Source organism: Corythoichthys intestinalis, chromosome 5 (genome assembly GCF_030265065.1).
Source record: "Corythoichthys intestinalis isolate RoL2023-P3 chromosome 5, ASM3026506v1, whole genome shotgun sequence".
In the NCBI taxonomy this organism is placed as follows: Eukaryota; Metazoa; Chordata; class Actinopteri; order Syngnathiformes; family Syngnathidae; genus Corythoichthys; species Corythoichthys intestinalis.
Genome location: NC_080399.1, coordinates 47,786,469 through 47,812,766, shown reverse-complemented (window position 1 = coordinate 47,812,766; position 26,298 = coordinate 47,786,469). Strand labels below are relative to the sequence as shown.

General features: G+C 38.1%; 1 protein-coding gene across 5 annotated transcripts in view; it reads right to left on the bottom strand.

Moving 5' to 3' along the window:
• Window positions 1–26,298, bottom strand: part of LOC130915796 (leucine-rich repeat-containing protein 4C-like) — a 185,019-nt gene that overhangs the window by 28,501 nt on the left and 130,220 nt on the right. The window contains exons 1-2 of one of the 5 annotated variants that reach the window (XM_057835884.1): window positions 15,869–16,116; window positions 13,075–13,137 (exon numbers count right to left, since the gene is read on the bottom strand). The exons of 3 other annotated variants lie outside the window; for them this stretch is intronic. The gene's annotated coding sequence lies outside the window, so the exon portion shown is untranslated. Of the gene's footprint in view, window positions 1–6,674; window positions 7,129–13,074; window positions 13,138–15,868; window positions 16,117–26,298 lie in introns of those variants that run through there. One more of the 5 variants, XM_057835885.1, reaches the window with a different exon arrangement.

Sequence of the window (26,298 nt, the reverse complement as noted above, 5' to 3'; positions counted from 1 at the left end):
ACAAGAGGAAGGGGGTAACCAGTTACAAAATCCATACATATGTGTGATCACGTTTTGGATTGTCTGCTGGCCTGCAAGTTAATGGCTCGCGAGAGGCACATACTCAGCAAGCCTTGTCATCTTTGGTCACTTCATTGCACATGACTTTACACTAGAACCTCTGAGACATGACAAAAACGGTTTTGGTGATACCCGGATGACAAGAGGTCTTAAGAGTGTGGGCCTAGTGGATAACTTGACCGCGAAAATCAGGCACCACATACAGCTACTCTTTGAGGCACTCTAATGGGATCTCTGAAGACCTGAGAGCTAATTTTTACTTTGGCACCAATATCCCACGACATTACACATAGGAAACAGGATTCAGGCTTCGGTTCGGATGGGGTTTTTGCTGAATCAAATATTCTGGATAAAGTGTCTGGCTTAATGTTCTTGAACTCAGGTTGAAATGAGATATGAGCTGGAACCTGTTAAAGCAGGGGTCCCCAATCTTTTTTGCACCACGGTGTGATTTGGGTCTTTTTTTCACGGACCGATGTCCTGTCAAATTTTGCAACCTTATAAAATTTTGCTCCCAAAGCTTTTGTGGCGGTGAAAAAAGCCCTCTTTTATATTCAGTTGGACTCTCAATGTTATCCAATGGTGCTAAAAAACTATTTACATCATAAACATACATGTGCAACACGGAAATGGCGTAAATTAATGCTTAACGACACGGCAAAGTCGTTAAGTGAGAGGGCTACGTGCAGTTGTTGTGTGCACCTGACATGGCAAACGTAAGTTAATATTCCTTTCTTTAAAGAAAGTTTGTAGTGTGTACTTAGGAATCGCTGCATTCGCGGTCCTTTTTAACGTTACACGCATGCCAACTTTGTCAGAACACCGGCAATGTGCGGCAGAAAAATACAGCAAATATAAAATAGCATTTGTTTTTAGCCCCGCCGTGTTAAGTGCAGGGAAAAAATACAACTCACCCGCTGAATCAGTGGGAGGCCTGAGTTTGTTTTGTTGAGACGAGATGGTCCCAAGATGGGAGAGTGAGAGAAGCTAGCATCACAAATACACGATGTTGGAAATTGTAGCACAGTTTTCAGCGCACTCCTAGCGATGTCAGGATATTCCGAAATGACTTTAATCCAGAACTTCGGTAGAGTTGTTGTTTCTAATGTACGTTTAAGTCGCCGTGATTTGCGATCTCTACAAGCTGATATTCCTGTTCCACAGACATGCTCGAATAACTCTGTTTATTCACATACGAGTCACGAATTCACTCCTTCGCAGTTCGTGGGTCTTTAGTGATTGGGAAGTAGCATAAATTTTGTTTTCTTCGAGGTTGTAGGCACATCTTCTGGCTCATCAGGTTCCCTTTTCCCCGTAAAAAGTCTGTCCAAAGACGTCTGTTATTCAGTCATTCTAGTGTGGGGGCTAATTATTTCCGGGAAGAAATGTGATTGGCGATGACCTACGTCATACATTATTATCGAGTCCAAGCGCGCATATGTATACAAAAGAGATTTAGTGCTAACAGCTCAATCAATGCATTTCTATGACGACCTCCTATCCTGTAGTTGTATATCTACTGTAGAGTAGACAGGGATATTGGTGTGTTAAGCGGCACAGGCCAAAGTCAATTGGTCAGAATGCAGTCGTTAATAAATTATTTATTATTTCTGCGCGGCCCGGTACCAAATGCGCCACGGACCGGTACCGGTCCGCAGCCCAGTCGTTGGGGACCCCTGTGTTAAAGAACAGAGACAAACCGGCCTGGCGTAAGTTCAAACATTTAGCCATTTTGAGGTATGATAGCTAGCCGGAACATTGGCAAGATCAGGAGGGACACAAGTTGGTACATATATTATTTTCCCGGTGTTCCAGTCTAATTGTGAGTTGTGTTTAACAAAGACAAGCCAACGATTACGTCTTCGGGCATGTGACCAAAGACATGAAGGTAAAGTTGCTCAGAAAGGGTGTCTGTAAACGGGTATCCAGATGAAGGAGGTCTCAGGACGTGAAGCTGTAAGCTACAACGATCAGACACCTAGTGAAGTGAGCCTGCAACTTGAATACTTCCCTAACGACAATTGGTAAAAGCTGTGCCAAGCCGAGAGGCGGGGAATCGAAAGTGAAGAGTGGACCTGAGACGGGGGGAACATGACAGGCAGATCACATCACCTACTGGAAATCAGCATATATGCATGTCAGGTTGTATTAATTTGCTGCAGAGCCATATTCAGTTGAGATTTTAAGTTCTGGTGGACTATGTGGCGTTTTAGTGTGGTGAGCAAATGCTCCCAAGAGAGTAATAAGTGCTGAGATCAGCTCAGTTGAATCTTCCAGTTGTCATTATCTAATGGTAAATCCATCCATCTGGCAGAAGGTTGTCTTGACATGCTGAATCACTAATTCAATAATGGCTTCAAAGATTAGTCAACTAGTCACTATAATGTTAATGATCAAACTTAGTGACATTACATTTAATAGTCGACATCATTTTTTATCTTTTATGACTCAATTTTCTTTCAAAAGTGCCTCATATTCCTACCAGCTGTATAAAATAGTGTCTCTCTTCTACATTTGTTAAATATTTATCGTCCGCAAGGTTTACAAGTATTAATTTTGTAATTATAGATAGTATTGCTGGCCCCTTTTCCACAGGGATGCTCTGACAGAAAATACCCACTATAGATTTGTGTTCCCATGACCAAAGACTGATTCCGATCTCCATTTGATCTCCATCTTTCCTTTTTTTCTGTTTTTTTTTTTTTTTTTTTGTATGTCAAGCTTTTGAACTATAGGCCTCCACAAAAAAAAGGAAAAACATTACTTAGCATATGTGATTGTTTTATATATATATATATATATATATATATATATATATATATATATATATATAATATACATATAATGACATAAGATTAAATATGAAAGAAACGGGCTTGACTGCAATCGTTAACAATTTTATGCTTGCCTGCTACCTCGGCACTGCCGATATTAGTGGGAGTAGAGGAAGAACGAACAGAGTAGATACTTGCATAATAAGGCATGCTGTGATGTTTCACTGAGAACAATTTCAAATTATATGATTTGTAGAGAATTTCACTCAAAAAATTGATTGTAATCAAATTTAAAACCACATAGAAAACACACTTCAAGTAGAGCACACTCCCATCTTCTGCACAAAACTGAAAAATATCTGAAAACGACTTTAGTGCCTCTTTAAATGAAAATATTATGAAACAAAAACTCACTTGGTTCATTTTAAAAGCATTCCGATTATATATATCTGTGAGTTTAAACAGGCCCATCAAACCAGGTAATTTCCTTTTTTGACACAATGCAAATGTACACTGGGATTTCATATTTTATTACACTCTAAATGAGCGTGATGATGACTAGATAAAACTAATTATAATTAGAAACAGGAATTAAGGCGGGAAAAAAATATCTGGAACAAAAAAAACCTTGTTATGACTCAATGATATTAATTGTGTGATGTGTGACAAAACATGTTGCAATTACTTGAGACACATCTGAACGTTTGTCGCAACACAGATACTTATTGTATTTTTTATTCATCTCCACCATAGACAGTGTGAGCGTGCTTTGGGTGAGTGCGTTTGTGTGTTTTTGTACTGTGTAAATAATCACAATCCCGACAGCAAGGCCTGTCTGGACTCCAGGCAAATATGCTGCATTAATGTGGTGCTTAACGAGTGAAAACTGTTGCCAGATTTCATGCAGTCATTCTGGATTTAAAAGTATATAAATAAATAAATAAAAAGAAAACTATTTACAATCTAGCAGGACGGAAGTTGATTTAGGGCTGAAGGAAACGATGGTGAAACATAGTCTCCGAGCCTTACACAAACTGCGTTTATAAAATCAAAAGGAAAACGAACCAAAAAAAACAACAACAGAATTTTCCAATGTGTCTTGGAAAGACGCAGAATTGAAAGGAACTAATTTTACAGCTAAAATTGCCATTATAACGATCTGTCTAAAAATAGCTGTTTTGAGTGCCCACCCAACAAATGACTGTGACGTTACAACAAAGTATAACTTGTGTCTTCTCACTTACTATATGTCTAAAAGAATTATCCATTCCAGCACACTCGCCTGGTGAGATCCATCTTATTTGTCATCATTAGATGACAGGCAATCTTCCAAACTGAGACAGATCCACCCTTAAAATGATTAGATTTCACCTTAGCAAGAGATATAGTGCATGAATAGAATATTTCTCAGTCTTGATCCTTGGAGTATTTTTGGCAAAAGTCTTTTGCACACATTTTATGAAGAGATCTTGGAACTGGTATAAATTTCAGGGAAAATGCATAGTATTTGTCCATTATAATGACTCTCTTAACAAGCCTGCCAAACTTGAATTTAAAAAATGGCTAAGTACATTTAATAAGTCATCAAAATGGGGTAAAATAAGGCCGGCTGGGCTCAGATGCTGTAGGCGTGTCTGCTGTCCATTTGTTACAATAGCTTGTTACAAATGTGTAAATTGAATAATACTTTGTTTAGATGTTTCCTATGACGACACAACTCATCTACCATGCCAGCCAGACGTGGGAAGAAGCATCTCTTGTTAAAGGGGCTTTGTGAGTGCAGCTTGCCGGTGGCAAGTAGTGACCTTGGGAAGCAATTGGTATCTCATGCAACAGTGTCTGTTAGTAGATGTATAAGGTCGGCTACAATTAATTAGAAATTCAGCAGGCCCTTTGCTGCGTTCTAGTATGCATTTACCAGTGTTGTTAATCTTTGTTTGAAAAAGCAATTCGTTACAGTTACAAACTACTTCTCTCAATCAGAGGCGTAGCAAGGGTCCCCGGGGGCCCCAGGCAACAGGCAACAAGGGCCCTTTGAGCATGTGCAAGTAAGGGGGACAGTTGGACTTGGAGCAATAGCATATTTAATAAAAGTCTAATAACGCCTCGCTCTCATAGAGCGCTTTTTAGGACACTCAAAAGTGCCCCCCCCCCAATTGCATTATTCATTCACTTCACACTATCCTTGATTATTTACACACATTTGCCTTAATAAACAAAATGTACTTCAGATTATTATTATTATTGTGCTTAGTACACATACCTTTACACATACCGTATTCTACTGACCAGCTGGTAAGTTATATTGCTTTTACTTAATAAGGATAACATTCTGGCACAGAAGTGAATCATGTAACATCTTATTATGGAGATAGAATAGTGCCAAAAGAAGTGAGGTTGTAAAATGAAAATTATCCCTGAAAAATGACCAATTTTAACTAAAGAAACACTTGTATTTCCAACTTTTGCGTTGTAAAATAAACATGAAAAAAAAAAACTCGAAGGAATAAATTGTTCTACAAGTTGTTTTTTTCTGTTTGCAAGTATTTTTATTTTTTTTTTGTTTTACAGGTGTTTTTTCTTCACTATGGGTTAAAAATTACCAATTACAAGTGCACAAGTTTTGTCACATTCTGTTTGAGTTTTATGAGCCAAAAAAGATACTCGTAACCTAGTTTTAAAATAAAATAAAAAAAATACCTGTAAAATGACTAATTTTAACTTGTAAAACAAAAAAACAACAACTTGTATTTCCAAATTTTGCGTTGTGATGTAAACATGACAAAAACAATGTAAAAAAAAAAATTCTACAAGTGTCTTTTTTTTTCGTTTACAAGTATTTTATTTATTTATTTATTTATTTTTTCTACGGGTGTTTTTCTTTGCTACAGGTTAAAAACCACCAATTGCAACCTCACGAGTTTTGTCTCCCCCTTGTCGCTTATTCAGAGACAAAAGTCACTTGTAACCACAGACGAAAAAAACTACTTGTACATCGAAATAATCTGTTGTAAAACACAAACACAAAAATATCATTCCAAGTCGTGGTAAAAAAAAGACGTTAAGAGCACAATCTAGTGAATAGTTCTTCAGGTGTTTTTTTCTTTAACCCTTGTGCCGAATATTATTTTATATATAATTTTTTGATGGTTTTTGTTTTTACATCAAAGAGAAAGCATAGGAAAAAAAAACTCCAAATGTCAAATATTTCCTAGGTTCTTAAAAAAGGCAGACGTTCCAAATGCAACTTTGCCGTCATTTCTAAACCTTCGCATTAAGTAGCCAAATAACTTGAATGCACGTGACTCGAAATTACAAAATATGTAACCACTGACTACCATTATAATTCATAAATTTGGATTTATTGTACACCTGACGTATTTTATTGCAATTTTCGTGATTTTCGTATCAATCCTTTTTCAACGACAGTCAACATGTGAGACGGATATAGAGTGTATTTACAACCCTAACCCAGCAGGTGGCGCAAGAGACCACTAAATGATTTTGCATGCAAACCCCATACTATTTAAAAGCTGGATTTTCGAGTGCGCGCTGCGTGCGGTCATCTTGGCCATAAAAGTGGCGAAAACTAAGCACTTTACACTCATATAGTTATACAACATCATTTTAAGATGCTAAACTAACACCTTCCTTCTTAAAGCAAATGTGCAATGCGAATATAATGTAAAGAACGCTCTCCTCGACCCAGCGGGAACAAGTGGGATCAACCAGCCGACGTAACAGGACAAAAACGAAACGGTCGCGCTGATAACGGCGCTAACTTATCATAAGAACTTTATGGCATGAAGAGGAAATACTTAAATTCGTTCATGGACGCACAGATTAATTCCACAACAGGTGGGGTGGCCGTCCTCTGCTTGAAATGCGCACTTTACGCTTACGCCTATTCTCGTTCTCAGAATATGCAGCGCTTGTGACGTAGGACGATAACAGGACTGGTTGCTATGGGAACGTACGCAGCGGCATACCGCATACCCAAGAAACCTTGCTAAAAGCAGTATTAAAATTGCTAATAAAATTGTTTAGGATTATTTTAGATGCATATATGTTTATTTTTCTTACAGAGTATTCAACGAAGAATACGATAGACCCATTAATAGACTTTCTTGGAAAAATCCCCATTTCTTTAAGTAGTCACATTAATAGGTTAATAGTAGGTTTAATGACGTGGCCAGTGAAAGCCATCGTGTATATATAGCAGAAAAGACCTCTCATTAGTTTTTTAATGACTCACTCCAAGCACATACATGTAGATGTTAAACTGATTAGACTAGTTTAAACATGTATGCTATTTGAGACTGAGAACAGAATAAGTATTCTGTGAAATGATTCCATAGTGTTGAACCACATCCAATACTAGTAGTTACGGCAATTCAGTTAAGGTGAGTGTACTAAATTTTTGAGTGCCAAATCTGTTGGCCTTCTGGGGGCCCCTGCTGGTTGGGGGCCCTAGGCAATTGCCTGCGTATGCCTAATGGGACGCTACGCCTCTGCTCTCAATAAGTAATTAAGTAAGTAACTCAGTTACCTCATTGTAAGAGTAATTAGTTACTCAGCAAAGTAACTTTACTTTTCATGTACTATGCGCTATTACATTATACAGTAAATTGTAAAACATCTTTCACATCAAAGATGTTTATATTATCTGAATTTAATTGATTTTTCCATTCAAAGAAAAAAAAAAAAAAAACGTAGGTCACACTTTTTACTTTTTATTTTTTTTAAATTCACCTATATATGGGTATAATGGTATACAAACTTTAACTTTCAAATGCTGCGAGAAAAAAAAAAGCCTTTTTGTTTTTCCTGTTGTACTGAACCCACACCGGACCGTGACACCCATACTGAGGTACGTACTGAACCGTGACTTGTGTGTATCATCAAACCCCTAATATATATATAGAGATATTATTCAATATGGCTACAAGGACAACGCCAACTTGGTGATGATAATGTACACTCAACAGGAAAACCGTACATTTTCAATTAATTGTACCCACCTGGACGCCACAAACTGTATGTAAAAAAAACGTTACCCGAGAGTTTAAGATGACGCTCGCCGCACTAAATGCTAAAGCTAAAGAGAACAAGAATGCTATGTTAACGGTCCGAGCAGCCAATTATCATCGTGTTTGCAACGGTGTCACAGCCCTCCCCCTCTCGCTCGGCTCTCTCTCTGCCAGGCAGCAGTGGCAAAATCAGACAACTCGTGTTCATTCAACCACATTGTGAATTCACAGCCTCAGTAACCGTAACGATATTGCAAAGATGGGAAAATTAATTAATTAGGTTACTCACTACTTAAAAAAATAACGTTGTTATTCACAACAATGGCGTCTTATGTCAGTTGCTGCTGCAAAAAGCAACGCTTGACTGGTGGGGTCCCCGTGGTGCTGTGTCGCTGCTCACGACTGGCTGTATGTTGTTATGTGCGTTTTTCACAAAACCTACGTTACATCAAACACTAGCCCCGGCGGAATGTCTATTTTGTTGACTCATTCACTGCTAATACCACAAGTAACGGTACGAATTCAGCGGACCCCTGGAAAACGTGATTCATTATTGTCAATCGCCACCTCTGGGGCTTGTCATCGAAGTTGCGTTGTTTCCTGCGGCTGACCGTATGTCTCACCTAAACAAAGCTCAAATACCATAAAGAAACATACACACGCAAAGCATTATGTATGTGGGGGATCAGGGGCTTTAATATGTTGGCATAGCTTGTTAAAGAAGTAAATGAGGGAGTTGCTGTTGTGCCGAATAGTCACTGACGACACTCACTGTTATACACTGTAGTAGTACGAGGAGCGGGCCAGAAAGAAGGGAGCCCGCTGACTTTATTAGGCACCCTGTTTAGGCAATCCCAAAACATTCTTCCGGCTTTGTAGTAGAAAATGACTTTCTTGCTATAGCTCAGCAACTCCATTAAATTTCTCTGAGCCTGTGCACGTTTTGAGCACTTATCTTCATATTTAATGTATTCGTAGAATCAAATTATCAAAATGACTGCATGATCTCTGTTAGATTTCAGTCTGCTAACCAGCCGACAGTTGTTCAAAAGGAAAAATAGACGGGCATTTTAACTTCTCATTCTTTGAAGACAATCTGGTCTTTTTTCATGGAGATCGTATAATTAGGCATGAGAGAGGCATGATATGAGTATGAAAAGTTGGTTAACAGAACATTAAGGAGGATACAAAGACAACTAGTGTAGGCAAAAGGGCTTCCATCAGCAAAATGTCTGCTAACAGGCACTTAAGAGAGAGGTGCATTACATGGAAGGCATATATTGCATAGTAAGCACCTAAAAGAGATATTACATATTATTAATAATAATATAAATAATATTTACTTTTTTTCATGAATCGTCTCTTATTTTCAGGATTGGCAAAAGGCTCTGAAAATACCTCAGAAGGCTTGCCATGCTTCCACTGAGATACAGGAGGATTAGCACACTAAGCCGATAAGAATATGTAATACAAATCACTGATAACATAGCTGCAGTTCCTCAGAGGAAATGGAGACAGTCGTGGGGCAAAAAAATGAAAAAAATAAAAATGGATAAACTTTGTTTAAAAAAAAAAAACAGGAACTGTATATAATATCATGATACATAATTTAAAACAAGGAAATGTGAGGTGATTCTGAGAAATAAAATTCTTCAAATACACAAAAGAGAATACAAATTTATATAAGTGTCAAGGGGAAAAAAATGCAGAGAACACACATTTTAGTTGCGTTCACACTTGCCACGTTCTGTTTACGAAACAAACTACAGACATTGGACTGTGGTAGCAACATCCAGTTTCGGGTGCTCAAGAAGAAGAAGACCAACACAACATTACAAAGTCCCATTGCTTGTGCAAGTGCAAGTCATTAGTGCTCCAGTTTTAACTTAGAATGAACCGATGACTCACAGCGGTATTCAAAGAAGACCAAAAAGCATTTTGAAATAATGTAAATACAGTTAGGTCCAAAGGTATTTGGACAAAAGCATTTGAGCAAATTTTACTTCTATAACTCATGTACGCCGATGCCATTGATGCCTATGTACGCCGATGCCATTGACGGCTATGTACATCGAAGCCATTGACGACCATATATATCCATGCCAATGACGGCTATGTTCGTCCATGCCATTGTTGCTCATGTACGTTGATGCCATTGACAGATATGTAAGTCCATGCCATTGATGCACATGTACGTTGATGCCATTGACGGCCATGTATGTGGATGTCATTGACGGCCATGTATGTTCTTGCCAATGACGCCCATATATGTCCATGCCATTGACGCACATGAACGTTCATGCCAATGGCGCACATGCATGCCCATGCCATTAACATCCATGCACGTTCATGCCATTGATGCATACCACTTTTTTGGGGCAATTCCAACTCTTTCGACTTTAAACTAATTTGCTTGCTCCTCATGCAATTTTTGGGACAAAAAGTTTTGCATTGGACTCCATGGAATAATTTGACTCCATGTCAACTTTATTGGACCCCCCCCCAAAAAAAATTCCCATTGTCTCCCATTTGTATTGAACTGTAACCCACAGACAAGTCTCTACCGGGTCATATTGATAGTGCATAAAGCCCACAAAAGCTCTACTTTTATACGTCAATGCCATTGACGGGTATGTACTAGTATATCAGTTCCATTGACTGAAAATAAACTGTAATCAAAACAATCCCTAACGTAGACCTAAAGCATATAAATAAGTAGACCTTGATAATATTTGGACCTGGCGTAATTTAAGACCTAACTCAAAAGCCATAGGTTAAGTTATACCAAGACCCAGCTAATAGACATAAACAAAATTTCAATACAGTAAGAGACCCTCATTCAGTGGATTCCTTAAGGTTAACGGTCTTTGATGGTCAGCAGCCCTTATCGTGGGGGTAGCTACCTAAATGGTGAATTATTTATGGCATTTGGCTCCCACTTCATGTCTGACATCAACCTGAGATCAACAGGAAGTGACCCTGAATTGCCCCCAAATCAATAAGTTGTAACCTGATATCATAAGTCACTCTGAAACGCACCCAATTCAAAAGGAAGTTAACTGATATTAATAGGAAGTGACACCAAAATGTCGCCAAATAAACCCCCAAAACCCCAAAATTGAATAGGAAGTGACCTCAAAATATCCCCAAATAAACAAAACACGAAATTACCTGATATCAATAGGAAATGGCCCAAAAATGAAGAGGAAGTGACGTAATTTCATAAGAAAATGACCCCAAAATGTTCCTAAATCAACAGGAAGTGACCCAGAAATGCCTCCAAATCAACAGGAAGTGACCTAATATTAAGAGGAAGGAAGTAACTTCGAATTCCCCTCAAATTAACTGGATGTGACATGATATCAACAGAAAGTGACCCCAGAATGTGAATTTTTGGAATTGACTCCAAAACGCCCCCAAATCAACAAGAAGTACCATCGCAATTTCTCCGGAAATATCTTTTTCTAGTTTTATACATTTATTTCTTTATTTTTCAAAATTGGTCTGTAAATTGTGTGCTCTTATTAAGCTGTATGATTAAAAATGTTTTTTCAATTCTTTAAAAAAAAAAAAAAAAGAAAAGGAAAATATGTAAATGCTGTACTGTGTTTGCATTTTCATCTGAACCAGTATACTACAATTGTGGATACAGTCTTTGAGCTCAAATACTGGTGAACACTAAAATGCATATCTACAGTACTTATGAATATAGTATGTGTCAAAGGATGTAAAAAAGGCACTGTGAAAACGGACGGCAGACCGATAACTACAAGGGGAGTGAACCCTGCTCCTGGGAAAAACTGACTTCTCAAAAGAGGGTGACTGAAGAGGTTATTTATTTTTCAGCTTATGATGGAAAGTGAGCACTGATAGAGTGGGCCCCACTGGAATTCATGACTAGAGATCTATTCTCTTGGGCTACTCTCCCCCCCCCCTCCAAAACTCACTTTCCATCTCACACCTTTCTGATCTTCACCAGAGAACTGACACTGTCTCTGTGGGAGAAGAGAAGAAAGAAAGAGCAGCTCATTCGCAATGCCATCTATGCCTGCATTTCCCTCCATCTCCTTACACCTCACACATTTGTGGTCTGCAGAGCCCTCTTTGGTTACCTCCACACACAGTCAAGGCAAATGGTTCTTTGGGCTCCTCCAAGGACTACCTCAATCTTTGTGGGAAGTACAGCTTCTTATCCCAGTCCTCCTCATTAATAGAATTTCTACCATACTCTAGAGTTATTAAAAAAAAAAAAAAAAAAGCCGCTTGTCATCCCCCTACTTCTCTGGTGTTTTCCTTTCATGATTCCTAGTCTGGTATTGGAAATGAAAATGTCTGCGTAATGTCTTCTCTGACACCTTTCCTCCGCCAGGACCGGAGTGAGTTATTGGGCGGACGAGAATGATGCTACATAAGCTTTGCAAAGCTACTTCTCCAGCCTGTTGGGGCATACTTGCCATCATCATGGGAGTACATGTGAACCTGCCTTTCTACTCCCAATTTCTCTTAATGAACACAGGTGTCAAATGCATCCTTATATTCAGGTCATTTGGGAGGTTCCCTTGAGCTGTAAAAAGTCAAGATACTAAAAATAAAGATTGTTGCAGAAATGTTGCAATATGGCTCCTGCTTCCAAGGCATTGTGCCTTCACCATGTTGAGCAGCTTGGGAGCCTTGTGTCGGTCAGGTTTTTAGCAAGAACACAATTAAAAAGATGGTGTTGCTGAAGTCGAAAGCTTCTGAGCGACAAAACTCTAATGTATAAATGAATTCTTATCTGGGCTGCCAAGAGTTTGCCATTCAAAATGTGTTCCTCCCTATGTATCGGTATGCCAAATGCTTGATATTCTCTATTTCACAAACATATACGCATATAGAAAGAAGGAAAAGAGGAGGACTAATGATGAACAAGCAAATAATTTACATTTCTCTGGAGTTCGAATGAGAGAAGGAGAGAAACCATTTGTGGCATTAGTTGAGTATGGTTTATTATAGACGCACTCATCATTATTCCTTAAATAGAAGCAAGCATAGTCTGCTTATCTCCAACACAACAGTCACAAGAAAATTAATTCTACATTTGCCGCTTCTGAAAGCCACCAACTAACAATGTGTGTCAAAGAAATTACATTTTCCATCCCACTCATGTGAAAGCCGTCTTCTTAATCTTTGGACTTTTGCCTGTATTGCCCTCCTTCCCCTTCATCCCTCACCTTGACATGCTGTAAATCTCCCTCTGCATGGCATTTCCCTCCATCAGCTGGGAAGTAGAGCTGCTGAGGATGCAGATCCAGAGCGAGAACAGCATCAATTAGACTGTAAAGTGCACTTTATTTTTGTCCTCCTATGCCAAATTAAATTACATGATAAATTTCCAAAAGTGTAATGGAAAAGCAATGAACTTTAATTACAAATCAAAACAGAACCAATACTTTCCACCGCACAGTGTCTGAAGATTTAACGTATTTTGGAATTACAATGAAGGTTTATATATTGTTTAAACTAACCCTCCTAGTGTAGCTTTGGTGTAACCAGTGTTGTTTTTGTCAACAATCACGATAACGAAAATATTTCGTCGATGAACAATTTTTTTCATGACAATGATGCCACGATGACAAGCAAAAACGTAGCTTGGGAGACAAGACCAGAATGAGACAAATACCAGTGTTCGTCTGACGAGACGAAAATGCAACATAGTTTCTGTCATATGTTCACAATGCGTGACATTTTCATATTGGACATGGAGCAGTGTTGTTTTTGGCAGCCATTTTAAATTTCGTTTTAGGCTTTTGGACGAAAATACTTATCAGTCTTAGTCATACTTTAGTCATTTCAAAATGTGTTTGTCTTCATCTAGTTTTAGTCAACGAAAACTCAAATTTTGTCTAGTTTTAGTCGACAGTTCTAAAAAAATATTTTCGTCTATAAACTTCAAAAGTTTCAGTCCATTAATAAACAAATAAAAGGTTTCCAACAATTTTGAATGAACAAAACAGACGAGCACATAACTATAGAGACTACAAGGACATCACCATTTTCATGATGATAATACACACTCAGCAGGGAAACAGCACATTATTTGCAATTAATTAAACTCACCCAGGGGCTACGAACTGTATGTAAAATGTTTTCTAAGAGTTTATGACGACACCGAGTCACCGCGCTAAATGCTAATGCTAACGGGATTGCTACGTCCTAACGGGAATAAGAAAATATCAAACATTGTGAATTTACGACGGGAACTATGGTGAATCTTCATCTTGTTTTCGTGTCGACATAAGACAACTGGTATCCATCTTGTTATATTTTAGTCTCCCAAGATACATTTTCAGCGCATTATCGTGATGTCATTGTCATGAAAAAATTGTTTGTTGATGAAATATTTTCGTCATCGTCATCACTGACAAAAACAGCATTGACGTGGAGTATGTCAGAGTTGATTGTAGCAGTGTTTGGGTCGTGCCACTCATGCGATATGTGCGGCGCCTCTCCGTCACTCTTCTCACCGGAGTTTAGGATCTGTCTAAGGCTAGGCTGCCCTCCATCTTGTTTGTTTGGAAACACAGTAAGATGTGTTTTCTCATGGCAAGAAAGAATATGCAATGGTGCTTTAGCCTTAAGAGGTCTGTGCTGAGTGATAATCAGACGTTAAATGTAATTCCTAGTGCTATCGTAGCATTTGCGTTAGCATTAGCTTCAGAATGGCGAGCGTTCTGTTAAAACACTTGCCAGTCTAAAGCATAGCCACTTGGCTTTTCTGGTCATTAAATCTAGAGGAGCGCCATTTGGTGAAATGGCATTTAGATAATAGCCCACTTCAGCTGTTATGTTTGAGCAATTTCTGGGGCAAATATTGATTGCTTGCAACTTCTGGCTAGACTCTTAAGAATGGGCAAAAATAATCCCAGATGTCCATGTGTTAAATGCTCAGATATTTTTTTACATACTGTTCGTGGCTTCCAGATAGATTTACTTGAACATAATGCACTGCTTTTCCTGCTGAGTGTGTATTATAATCATCAAGTTGGCGTTTTCCTTCTAGATGCTACAATATGTGCCCGTCTGTCGATGTTATATCAAAATTGTTGGAAACCGGTATTTATTTTTGGACTAAAACTTTTTAATTTTACAGACGAAAACATTTTGAGTAACTGTCGTCTCAAACTAGGCAAAATTTGTATGAGATTTTGTCCACTAAAACTAGACAAAGACGGACACATTTCTAAATGACTAAAATATGTCAAAGACTAGAAAGTACTTTTGTCCAAAAGACTAAACACAATGCTGGATGTAACTTATCGCAGTTCTGTAGATGTAATTACACAACGTCTTGAGTTCAAAGTATAGTACACAGTCATTGCGAACAAGGCGAGCTAACTTTGACTGCTATTATATAACTGCAGTTCCTATCATTGCCTTTTGCTGTTTGTGCCTTGGACGAGCATCGCCTGTCAGTTATCGTCTGCTTTGTTTCATGTAACATGAGTGTTATGTTGCACATTTGTGGTATGAGTGTTTTGTTTGTTTACATTTACAGTCAAACTGTACATTGCATACATTGCAAGTTGTGCCCTGCTGTTCAAATTAGCACGATGTACTTTACATTCATGTGACATTCATTTTTTCATATCATACTGTAGATACGATCAATTTGTGCCATTTTAGTTTTACTAATATAGTGCCTTTGTCAAGATAATGAAAAAAAAAAAACATGAAGCACATTCAAGAATGTTAATAATTTTGAATTATCTACACTAAATTGTCTTGAATTTGGCACTGTAAATTAATGGATAGAGTTTTTTGCCTAGGTTTATGTCTTTTTTTTCCCCCAGATGTGTTGGTTTAAGACCTATTTATGCATCAGAACTATTTAAAAAACTACTGAGTAGTTATCAGTATCGTAAAAAACCTAAACAATACCCAACCCTAACAATCATGTAGTTAAAGATCTATAGCATCAAATACAAATCTTGAAGGTCCACAGTTATTTTTTTTTTTCATACATACAGTGATTTTCGTTGTCCTTTTTTCTTCTCTTGATCAACTTTGAGCATGACATTTTGTAAGATTTGGTCTTCCACTGGTGGCATGTAAACAAACTGATTTCAAAGTGCGGGGTGTGACTCATGTTTCAAACTACTACGGTCCGTCCACTCTAGCTAGCAGCATGCAGGCTCTCTCAGCCAATCAGCGCATTCATGCACGCTCTCACAGCCAATCATCTCATCGTTGTCATCGAGATGACAACGCAAGTGGGAACATGGAGGATATTTGACTGAAAATGAAACAGAATTTTGCAATAGAATTGTAGAGCATAGCGATAGATCGGTGATTTATTCAAATAATATTTGTTAAAAGTTTTTTTTTTTTTTTGAAAAGTGCAATTTGCTCTGGGTCAGCGTACAGTAGAAGCGTGCCGTTGTCCGGTCGTGGACCGCGGTCCGCTAATTGAGAACCCCAGATCTACACTATATAAGTGGATTCCCTTTTCAATTTAACATCTCGGCACAAACATAAATGGTAAGTAAAAAAAATCCAACATTAAATGCACATGTGTTTCAAATTTCAATGCCTCAGGTGGCACTGCATTAAAAAAAAAAAAAAAAGCATTATATTAATGTAGACATTTATAGCCACATTGGGTCAGGAACACTCCAGAAAACCATTGTCATTGACCACTCTTGCTAAATCCCCCCCAAAAATGCAAGTTATGGGTCTAACATGTGAAGTGAAAGCCATACATCCACAACACCGGAAACACCATTGCCTTCTCTGGGTCCAGGATTATCTATACTTTACTGTCGCAAAGTGGAAAATTGTGCTGTGGCCTGACAAGTAGGTGTGTTAGTGCCAGGCATGGCTAACTTGCAGTATGTGAAAGCACGATTATTGCTAAAAGGTAAATGTATGTTTTAAGCAATGCATATTGAAATAGTGTGGCTTTATTAAAAAAAACAAACAAACAAAAAAGTGTGAGAATCAGACTGGTCTGCCAGTAAAGCAAGGCAAGACAAGAAAATTTAAGGTTATTCAAAGTGCTATACATCCCATTAAAATCAGCGGAACCCTATTATAGTCGTAGTACAGTACATTGGCCTACATCTGGTCATGTTGTAAATAGAAATTGGATTATGAAGCATAAAATATGACATCCGATACCCTGTTGAGTAATTGAAGCTGTTCAAATAAAAATAATGGGAAATTGAGTGTTGTTAAAAGGAACGGTCATATCACCCATTTTCTAATAAATACTTAAATATTCAATGCAGACACTCTGTGGAAAATGTTAAACTAATGCCAGTATGATTAGCTAATTTCATATTCACGGTGTGTTGTGGGTGGGAACAATAGAATTTGCCATTTTTCCTAAAAATACCTCTACCTGGTCGTCTTGTGCAATCACTCATCCCGTAAAGAGTATTTCATGCCATTTTACATCACTACTGTTGTTATTTTCGAGATTTGACTTCTCTGGCAAGCTCACTTTACTGGTCAGAAAATAAGCAATGAGAGACCTTGTCATCATTGTTCATGCTTTATGAGTGTTATGTGACATGTATAATCTGTATGATAAAAACACCACCTGTCTCTTTTCACACATTACTTGCCTGGCTTTTTCTTCATACATTTATAAATGGTATTTTGTGCTTTTTTTAACATGTAAAAAAAGGTAAGTGGGATGCTCACCAAACTACACATCAAATATAAACTATTTGATTTGTAGATTAACAAATTCCAAAATACAAATTTATTGGGATGAATTGTTCGTTGATGTAAAATGGCTCAATATGATTGAAAGTCAATATGTATCACCTCTAAATTTAACTCGTCAACTAGTAATTAAAGAACAAAAAAAAGTACAAACATACTTTTTTCATGATGAAAAATGGGAATCTAATCTTCCTTTTTGTAAATTCTATGTTCATGTGGCCACAGTACACAATATTCCGTGTTACTTGAAAGAAGGGAATGTTTTGTGACATGGCTGGCAGTAAATGAGCTCAGTAACTAAAATGTAATGCATAATTATGGTCTTCAGTGATTGACATATTGATGACAATAATAACATTTCAAAATATACATGTAAATGCTTCCTCTGGTTTTAGTTCTGACTAAGGTATGGAACTACGCTTTGCTGACTCAGGACCACAAAGGTGAAGGAGGGACAAAAAGAGCAGGGGTGAAATGAAACCATAAAAATGTGTCCCCCTGCCGCATGTTTGCCGTTCACTTCGCAGAGTTCACAGATGCCTTGGCCTCTGCATTTAATGTTGAAATTACTCAATAGACAGCATGTTGTTTTGGTTTGATTTGAAACACTGGTCCTTGAACAAATGGTGGTACAACATGTAAATGCCAATTCATGCTGTGTAGCCACTAAAACACCTTCTTGCAAAGAGGGCAATCACGCTGGGTAGCCACTAAAACATCATCTTGCAAAGAGTGCAGACAGTTGTTTAGGCCAAAATGTTAAACAACACAAATACAGGACAAGCTGTATGTAAAATTGATTGATAGATGGAATATTTACACCTTATCCTTTTAGAAGAATTTTGTAGCTTTTGCAGTTTTTACACCAACAAAAACAGACTTTTTATATTTAACAAAGTGTGTGATCTACCGTATTTTCTGCCCTATAAGGTGCACATCAAAGCCTTCAATTTTCTCAAAAGAAGACAGTGCGCCTTATAATCCAATGTGCCTTATACTGTATATCCGGCGTCCTCAATTAGCCGACCGCAGTCCACGGCACACCTCTCTGCGGACCAAGAGCAAACCGCACTTTCAAAAAAAATAAAATAAAAAAATAAAAAATTAACATATATTATTTGTATGACTCGCAGATCTATCGCTATGCGCTACTATTGGATCGCTATGTTCTGTTTCATTTTTAGCCAAATATCTACCATGTTCCACTTCTGTTGTCACCTCTAAGACAACAATCTGCTGATTGGCTGAGAGAGCCTGCATGGATGCGCTGATTGGCTAAGAGAGCCTGCATGCTACTAGCTAACTGGAGTGGACCGACTGCAGCAGTTTATAACATGAGTCGCACCCGGTACTTTGCAATCTGTTTGTTCACATGCCACCAGTAGAAGACCAAATCTAACATAATGGCATGCTCAAAGTAGACCAAGAGAAGAAAAGCGGACAACGAAAATCACTGTTTGAATGAGGAATGGACTGACAAATATGCATCCATTTACCCACTGCAAGTACCAAACCTATGTGCTTAATATGCTTCAAGACAGTTGCTCGGATAAAAAGTGAAAATGTGAAACGCCATTATGTTAAAGAGCAAAGCTCTTTTGAAGAGAAGTTTCCTCCTGAATCAGAATTGAGAAGACAAGAAATTAACAGGTTGAAACAGTCATATCAAGGGTCAAGCAAGGTGATTGTTAAGACAGACAAACAAACAAACAAGCAACAAATTGCAACGGAGCGCTCACTCAGACTTTCGTGGGTGTTGGCCAAACATAAGAAGCAGTTTTCAGATGGAAAAATAAAAGAATGTGTGACTGAAGTGATGGCAGCAATGTTCGAAGGAAAAGGAGGAAATGACAACAAAAATCAAACAAATCTCACTCTCAGATTCATTAACCACAAGGCGCACTGAAGCACTGGCTGATGATGTGAGTAAACAGCTTTGTAATTTATCTCATTGAGCAGTGTTTTACAGTTAAAGTTACTGTCAATAATTATTTTCTTTGCACTTTAATGACAGAGCTTGTCATTTATGTTCTGTACATGTGAACATGTACTGTACTACTTGCACATGCTTTCTTTTTTGTCCAGCAGTGTTTTACACTTACAAAATGTACTGTCAATAGTTATTTGCACCTTAATGACAGATCTAGTCAATTATTTAGTTTACATGTGTAAACATTGTACTTGCATGTTTTTTTTTTGTACTTTTATTTTAAGTCAAGAAAATGTTTTGTTAATGTATTATTATTTGATCAGAATGTGCAATGTATTTTTCTTTGGTCAAAAGAAAACCACCTTTATCACCTTCGACCTGCCTTATACTTGACCGACATTAATAAATTGACCCATGCTTGTATTAAAAAAAATAATTGTGGACCTTCAAGATTTGTATTTGAGGACTCCTGTCGTATATTGATCAATATGAGTTAATCATGGTACAACATTCAATTCGACGCAGCTCCATCTAGTGGATGCATCACACAATCCCACCACCACTACTACTACTACTACTGCATCTCATAATGCAATGAGCCCTATATATGAAAAGAGTTTTAAAATAGACCATTCACTGAAGGTGCCTTAAACACCAATGTGCCTTATAGTGTGCAAAATACAATAATGTTCTGTTGAGCGGCACCAATCTTTTTGGTGTCAAGCCATTAAGAGAGGATGTTCGCCATGTGGATAACTGAGTTGGTTCTAAAAGCAATGTTAAACACACTCATGTGCACACCTACACAGACAGATAAAAATTAATCTTTATACTTTTACAGATACACATGAGCTGGAGACCTAATAAAGTACTAAGCAGGTTTGCTACAGTGCATATATTGATGTCATTTATGAAACTGTGGAAGGGTACAATTTACAAAATGTGATTTTTTTTTTTTTTTTTTTTAATTCTTTGCAATGATTATTCATGATAATTGAACTCTGAATTGATGAAATACAGTGCCTTGCAAAAGTATTCGGCCCCCTTGAATCTTGCAACCTTTCGCCACATTTCAGGCTTCAAACATAAAGATATGAAATTTAATTTTTTTGTCAAGAATCAACAACAAGTGGGACACAATCATGAAGTGGAACAACATTTATTGGATAATTTAACCTTTTTTAACAAATAAAAAACTGAAAAGTGGGGCGTGCAATATTATCCGGCCCCTTTACTTTCAGTGCAGCAAACTCACTCCAGAAGTTCAGTGAGGATCTCTGAATGATCCAATGTTGTCCTAAATGACCGATGATGATAAATAGAATCTACCTGTGTGTAATCAAGTCTCCGTATAAATGCACCTGCTCTGTGATAGTCTCAGGGTTCTGTTTAAAGTGCACAGAGCATTATGAAAGCCAAGGAACACACCAGGCAGGTCCGAGATACTGTTGTGGAGAAGTTTAAAGCCGGATTTGGATACAAAAAGATTTCCCAAGCTTTAAACATCTCAAGGAGCACTGTGCAAGCCATCATATTGAAATGGAAGGAGCATCAGACCACTGCAAATCTACCAAGACCCGGCCGTCCTTCCAAACTTTCTTCTCAAACAAGGAGAAAACTGATCAGAGATGCAGCCAAGAGGCCCATGATCACTCTGGATGAACTGCAGAGATCTACAGCTGAGGTGGGAGAGTCTGTCCATAGGACAACAATCAGTCGTACACTGCACAAATCTGGCCTTTATGGAAGAGTGGCAAGAAGAAAGCCATTTCTCAAAGATATCCATAAAAAGTCTCGTTTAAAGTTTGCCACAAGCCACCTGGGAGACACACCAAACATGTGGAAGAAGGTGCTCTGGTCAGATGAAACCAAAATTGAACTTTTTGGCCACAATGCAAAACGATATGTTTGGCGTAAAAGCAACACAGCTCATTACCCTGAACACACCATCCCCACTGTCAAACCTGGTGGTGGCAGCATCATGGTTTGGGCCTGCTTTTCTTCAGCAGGGACAGGGAAGATGGTTAAAATTGACGGGAAGATGGATGCAGCCATATACAGGAACATTCTGGAAGAAAACCTGTTGGTATCTGCACAAGACCTGAGACTGGGACGGAGATTTATCTTCCAACAGGACAATGATCCAAAACATAAAGCCAAATCTACAATGGAATGGTTCAAAAATAAACGTATCCAGGTGTTAGAATGGCCAAGTCAAAGTCCAGACCTGAATCCAATCGAGAATCTGTGGAAAGAGCTGAAGACTGCTGTTCACAAACACTCTCCATCCAACCTCTTGAGCTCGAGCTGTTTTGCAAGGAAGAATGGGCAAGAATGTCAGTCTCTCGATGTGCAAAACTGATAGAAACATACCCCAAGCGACTTGCAGCTGTAATTGGAGCAAAAGGTGGCGCTACAAAGTATTAACGCAAGGGGGCCAAATAATATTGCACGCCCCACTTTTCAGTTTTTTATTTGTTAAAAAAGTTGAAATTATCCAATAAATTTTGTTCCACTTCATGATTGTGTCCCACTTGTTGTTGATTCTTGACAAAAAATTAAAATTTTATATCTTTATGTTTGAAGCCTGAAATGTGGCGAAAGGTTGCAAGGTTCAAGGGGGCCGAATACTTTTGCAAGGCACTGTATGTGTTTATGAAATGTTTAGGGGGGAAGGGTCAATTCCACACATTTTCAACCAATTGTGGTGTGGTCACATAAACACCAGAAAATGGATCAAATGAATGCAATGTGACTTGGTCCTGTTGATTTAGCTATGTAGTCTTTAAAATTAGACTTGTGTTCGCAAATTTGGAAATATCAAATCAAATATTTCTGACCAACAGCAGGCACACATATTACTGAGCTTTAGCTAGACGTGAATGAGAGCCTGGCTGAGAAACATGTTCAACAGGCATCCACCCCCACCCCCCTTTTATATATATGTATATATATATATCTTTTTTTTTTTACTGGAGTTTTCAGAACTGTGTGTGTGTGTGTGGGGGGGGGGGGGGGGGCGTGTGTGTAAGGGGTGTGCGTATGCATTTGAATGTTAGTGAAAAGTGGGCAACTGAGAGAGTGGCTTAATGTTTGCAGTCACATCACATCAGAGTTTGCATCCTCACTGATTAAAGGCTCACGAGTCAGACTAATTTGGACATGAAGCAAACTACACGGTCACAGAATTTTATATAAGGACATCTGAAAGCTATATTGGTCATTAGTCTGACATCATACAACATACATTTATTAGATTTTTAATCTGGTTTAAATTGATGTACGGTTATGTTCTACATGTTATGGCCCACTCGATGTACCTATGCTACTTTTTTGCTCCTAGATGTACGTGTGTAATTGTGTGTTGCGCCGTGCTTGCATGTGTACATATTTTATTATAAAAGGAAAATTACAGTGTGTACACCTTGTGTGCATGGGTGGGTGTTTTATTTATCTCTCTCTATTTGAGGATGCAGTCCTTTGAGAGACTCTAAGCAAATTCCATTGTAAACCCTGGGCTACAGAGCGAGCGCATGAGCCAAAGCCATCCATCAGAGCTGGACATTTTGCCCGTATGCAAACAAATGAATTAGAGCACCCACCTCCCACAAGGCCCATGATTCAATAGAGCAAAATGCGGAGCAAGGATGTTGGCATAGGTAAAAAAAAAAAAATGTTATACGGGATATTAATGCAACAAATGGGAGAAAGGATGGCCAAAAAAAGGATAAATGGGGTATGAGATTGAGTGAAATTAAAATGTTGATATCAGACTGTCACTCTCGATCTATCCGTTATTATTTCACTTGTCTGTGATATACTGTATAAATGTGATTTGAGAAAAAAAATATATATATATGTGTCTCACTTTTTAGCACTGGTGTCCTCTAGGAATGATTAGCCCAGAAGAGCCTAATATAGAAAGAGAGGAGAGAGAAAGTTTGCAGAGGATGACAGCAGCTAGGAACTAGAAGGGTAAAGAGGACACTGTTGTGTTCCACTGAGAGTCTTGTCTATCTCTGCACATCAGACCATGTACCATTTAGCAGTCTCTCTGCTAATTATTCATGCATCTGTAATCAGTCAGGGACATTTCCTTACACCTCCTTTTAATGCTTATTTCCACATTTTTGTGTAATTTCAGCGAAACATTACTATTCTTGTGTTTACAAAAATCATAGGCTCATTAACTAAAATACATTTGTTAAAAAAAAAAAAATAGGACACATGTCATGTCATCAACAACTATAAATTTCCTTGTGTGGATGATTCACTCTGTGATTGCTGTGAGCTTGTTAGTCTAAGAAATTAAAGAAAAGAAAAATGCAGACTTTTGTTCCAAATTGTGGCACTGAATATAATATGAAAGGTGAAAACCAGGGCAGTGTTCATTATGCTTGCACTGATCTCCAGAGTGGTGATATCTGTGTGATTGGAGAAGGATTGAGTGCATTTGCCACCAGGGTGAGCACTCAAGCCTGCAGCTATTCTGGCTAATTGTGACATGGCACTGGTGACAGCAGGGGTGGGCTAGGTTAGCATCCGACACAGAACACCAGCCAAGCCCAGCAGCTCACATACAGCCATCAACACTAATCTCCCTCTGTGTGATAACAATAGCACCACTGTGCTTTGCTTTCTCCAGAAAGCTTGCTCGTGAATCTGGCTGTTTTATGTGCTGCCCCAGTAGCATGTTGTCTCAGCATACCCCTTCCTTGGGGCACTGCATTGTAATATTTGGTCAATTGCAGTTGAAAAAATGGTAAATGTATAAGATTTATCTTTAGTTCTGTTATTCATTCTTCTTCTTTTTAGTTCATTGTAGTTCTTTTTTAGTTTGGTTTTAGTTTAGTTCTTTGATCTACCGTAATTTCCCGAATATAACGCGCACTTTTTTCCCCCAAAATCAACTTGTAAACTCATGGTGCGCATTATAAACGGGTACATGGATGGAGACAGAAATATATATGTATTACATATATATATAAACCGATTTTTTTTCATTGACACGGCCACGTTGTGTTGAAGAAACGTATGCGGTGACCCGTTGCCGACCATTACGGTACGTGACGTCACCGTTTTGTTTCGGTAATACTTCACTCTAATCGGCCGAATGATTTCGTCTGTGTTAAATTCTGCTTTTTTCACTCTTCATAAAGCACAGAATTTAGTTTCTTAAACTCATTTGAGTCGACGTTTATTGCAGCTCCGCAATTCGGACCATAACAAATGTAAGGACACACACTTCCTGTGTCCGTCAACTATATCGGTCCCTCGGGAAACTCAAACCCAAATAACAATAGTTCCTTTTGTTACTGTCGAGTTGACAGCTATGAGCGCTCACGGATTTCCGACTTACGTTTTCACTTTCATTTTACCGTATCAATCCATGGAAGAAACATTTATTCATCATGAGGAAACGAGCAAGTTATACAGCAGCCTTTAAAAGAAAAGTCACATCTGTTTTGTTTTCTCCTAGATTCCTAGAAGTTGGAGAAGTTGTCAAATCATATTATTACCGTAAATATTGTCAGTTTACGGTAATGTTTTGAACTACCAATGTGCTATGCTTGTGCTGTGTTTCACCAGTCAGTAAAATGACATCTCTGTATCTGTACACAAGCTCTGTTTTCTTGTATTCTTCTATTTATTTGTTTTCTTCTAAAATTAGGGTGCGCGTTATAAACGGGTACAATAATTTTCCCTAGATTTTACAAGTAAATTTGGGGTGCGCATTATACACGGGTGCGCCTTATATTCGGGAAATTACGGTATATCTATATTTATATATATAGGGAACTTTGTCCGTTTGAATGGTTGTTTGTTTCATTGTGCCCTGCGATTGGCTGGCAACCAATTCAGAGTGTACCTCGCCTACTTAGGGTGACTAAATGGCCTCTTTGGTCCGAAAATGTCCACTTTTTACGTCCTGTCAGGGGCGTTTGTCAGGGTTTTACAAATTCAGGTAAATGTCCGTTTTTTTGACTGACGATTTGCACAGAATACCATGGTACTGTCGGGCCTGTCACATGTTCCCAAAGAGCCTGCCCAGTTTTTAACTTGTGTTCAATACGTATATAATCAAATGGTTATGTACCTAAAAGTCTAATTAAGTCAAAAATACATTTATTCTACTTTGGATACAAATTTCCGCATGTGTGCACAGTCACAGACTTGCTTTATTATGGTGTCAACTGTCAATTTTCATTCACAAACAAACCTTCGTGATTCGTGACGACAGGAGCTCATAGGCTATCGGTATGTACACTTTCTAAACTTACATTTCGGCAACTGTTGACTTCTGTCGTTGCTTTGTACTGGTGTGATCTGTAAAATCCCGTTTAGTGTCGTATCATTACGCTGCCGATGATTGTAAACTTTTATAGCAATGTTTCATTTTTGCCTCAGGTACTGGTGCTAGCTGTCAGTGAGGTAAGCCACTGTAGGCATTATGGGATATGTAGTTTTGAAGTGCATCATTTGAAAACATGCCTGTTAAATTGTTTATCTGTTTATTTTTGCGTGTAATCTGGAACATTGAATGAGAATAATAATTGAGCGGGAATAACAATTTGTCAACGACAATTTTAGTGGTAGTCTTGAGGCTACAGTTTAATTTACATTGTTTTACTGGAAAGAGAAATGAGCTTTTTGTTAAAGCTGGATTTTCTACCAAGAGGTATTATTTAGAACATTGTTTCAGATTATATATTTGTACAGTAAGAATTGAAAAGACAGCTATTATTTTGTTCAAGGATTCAAGGATTTGCCAATACAGAAGAAGCATTGTTTTTAT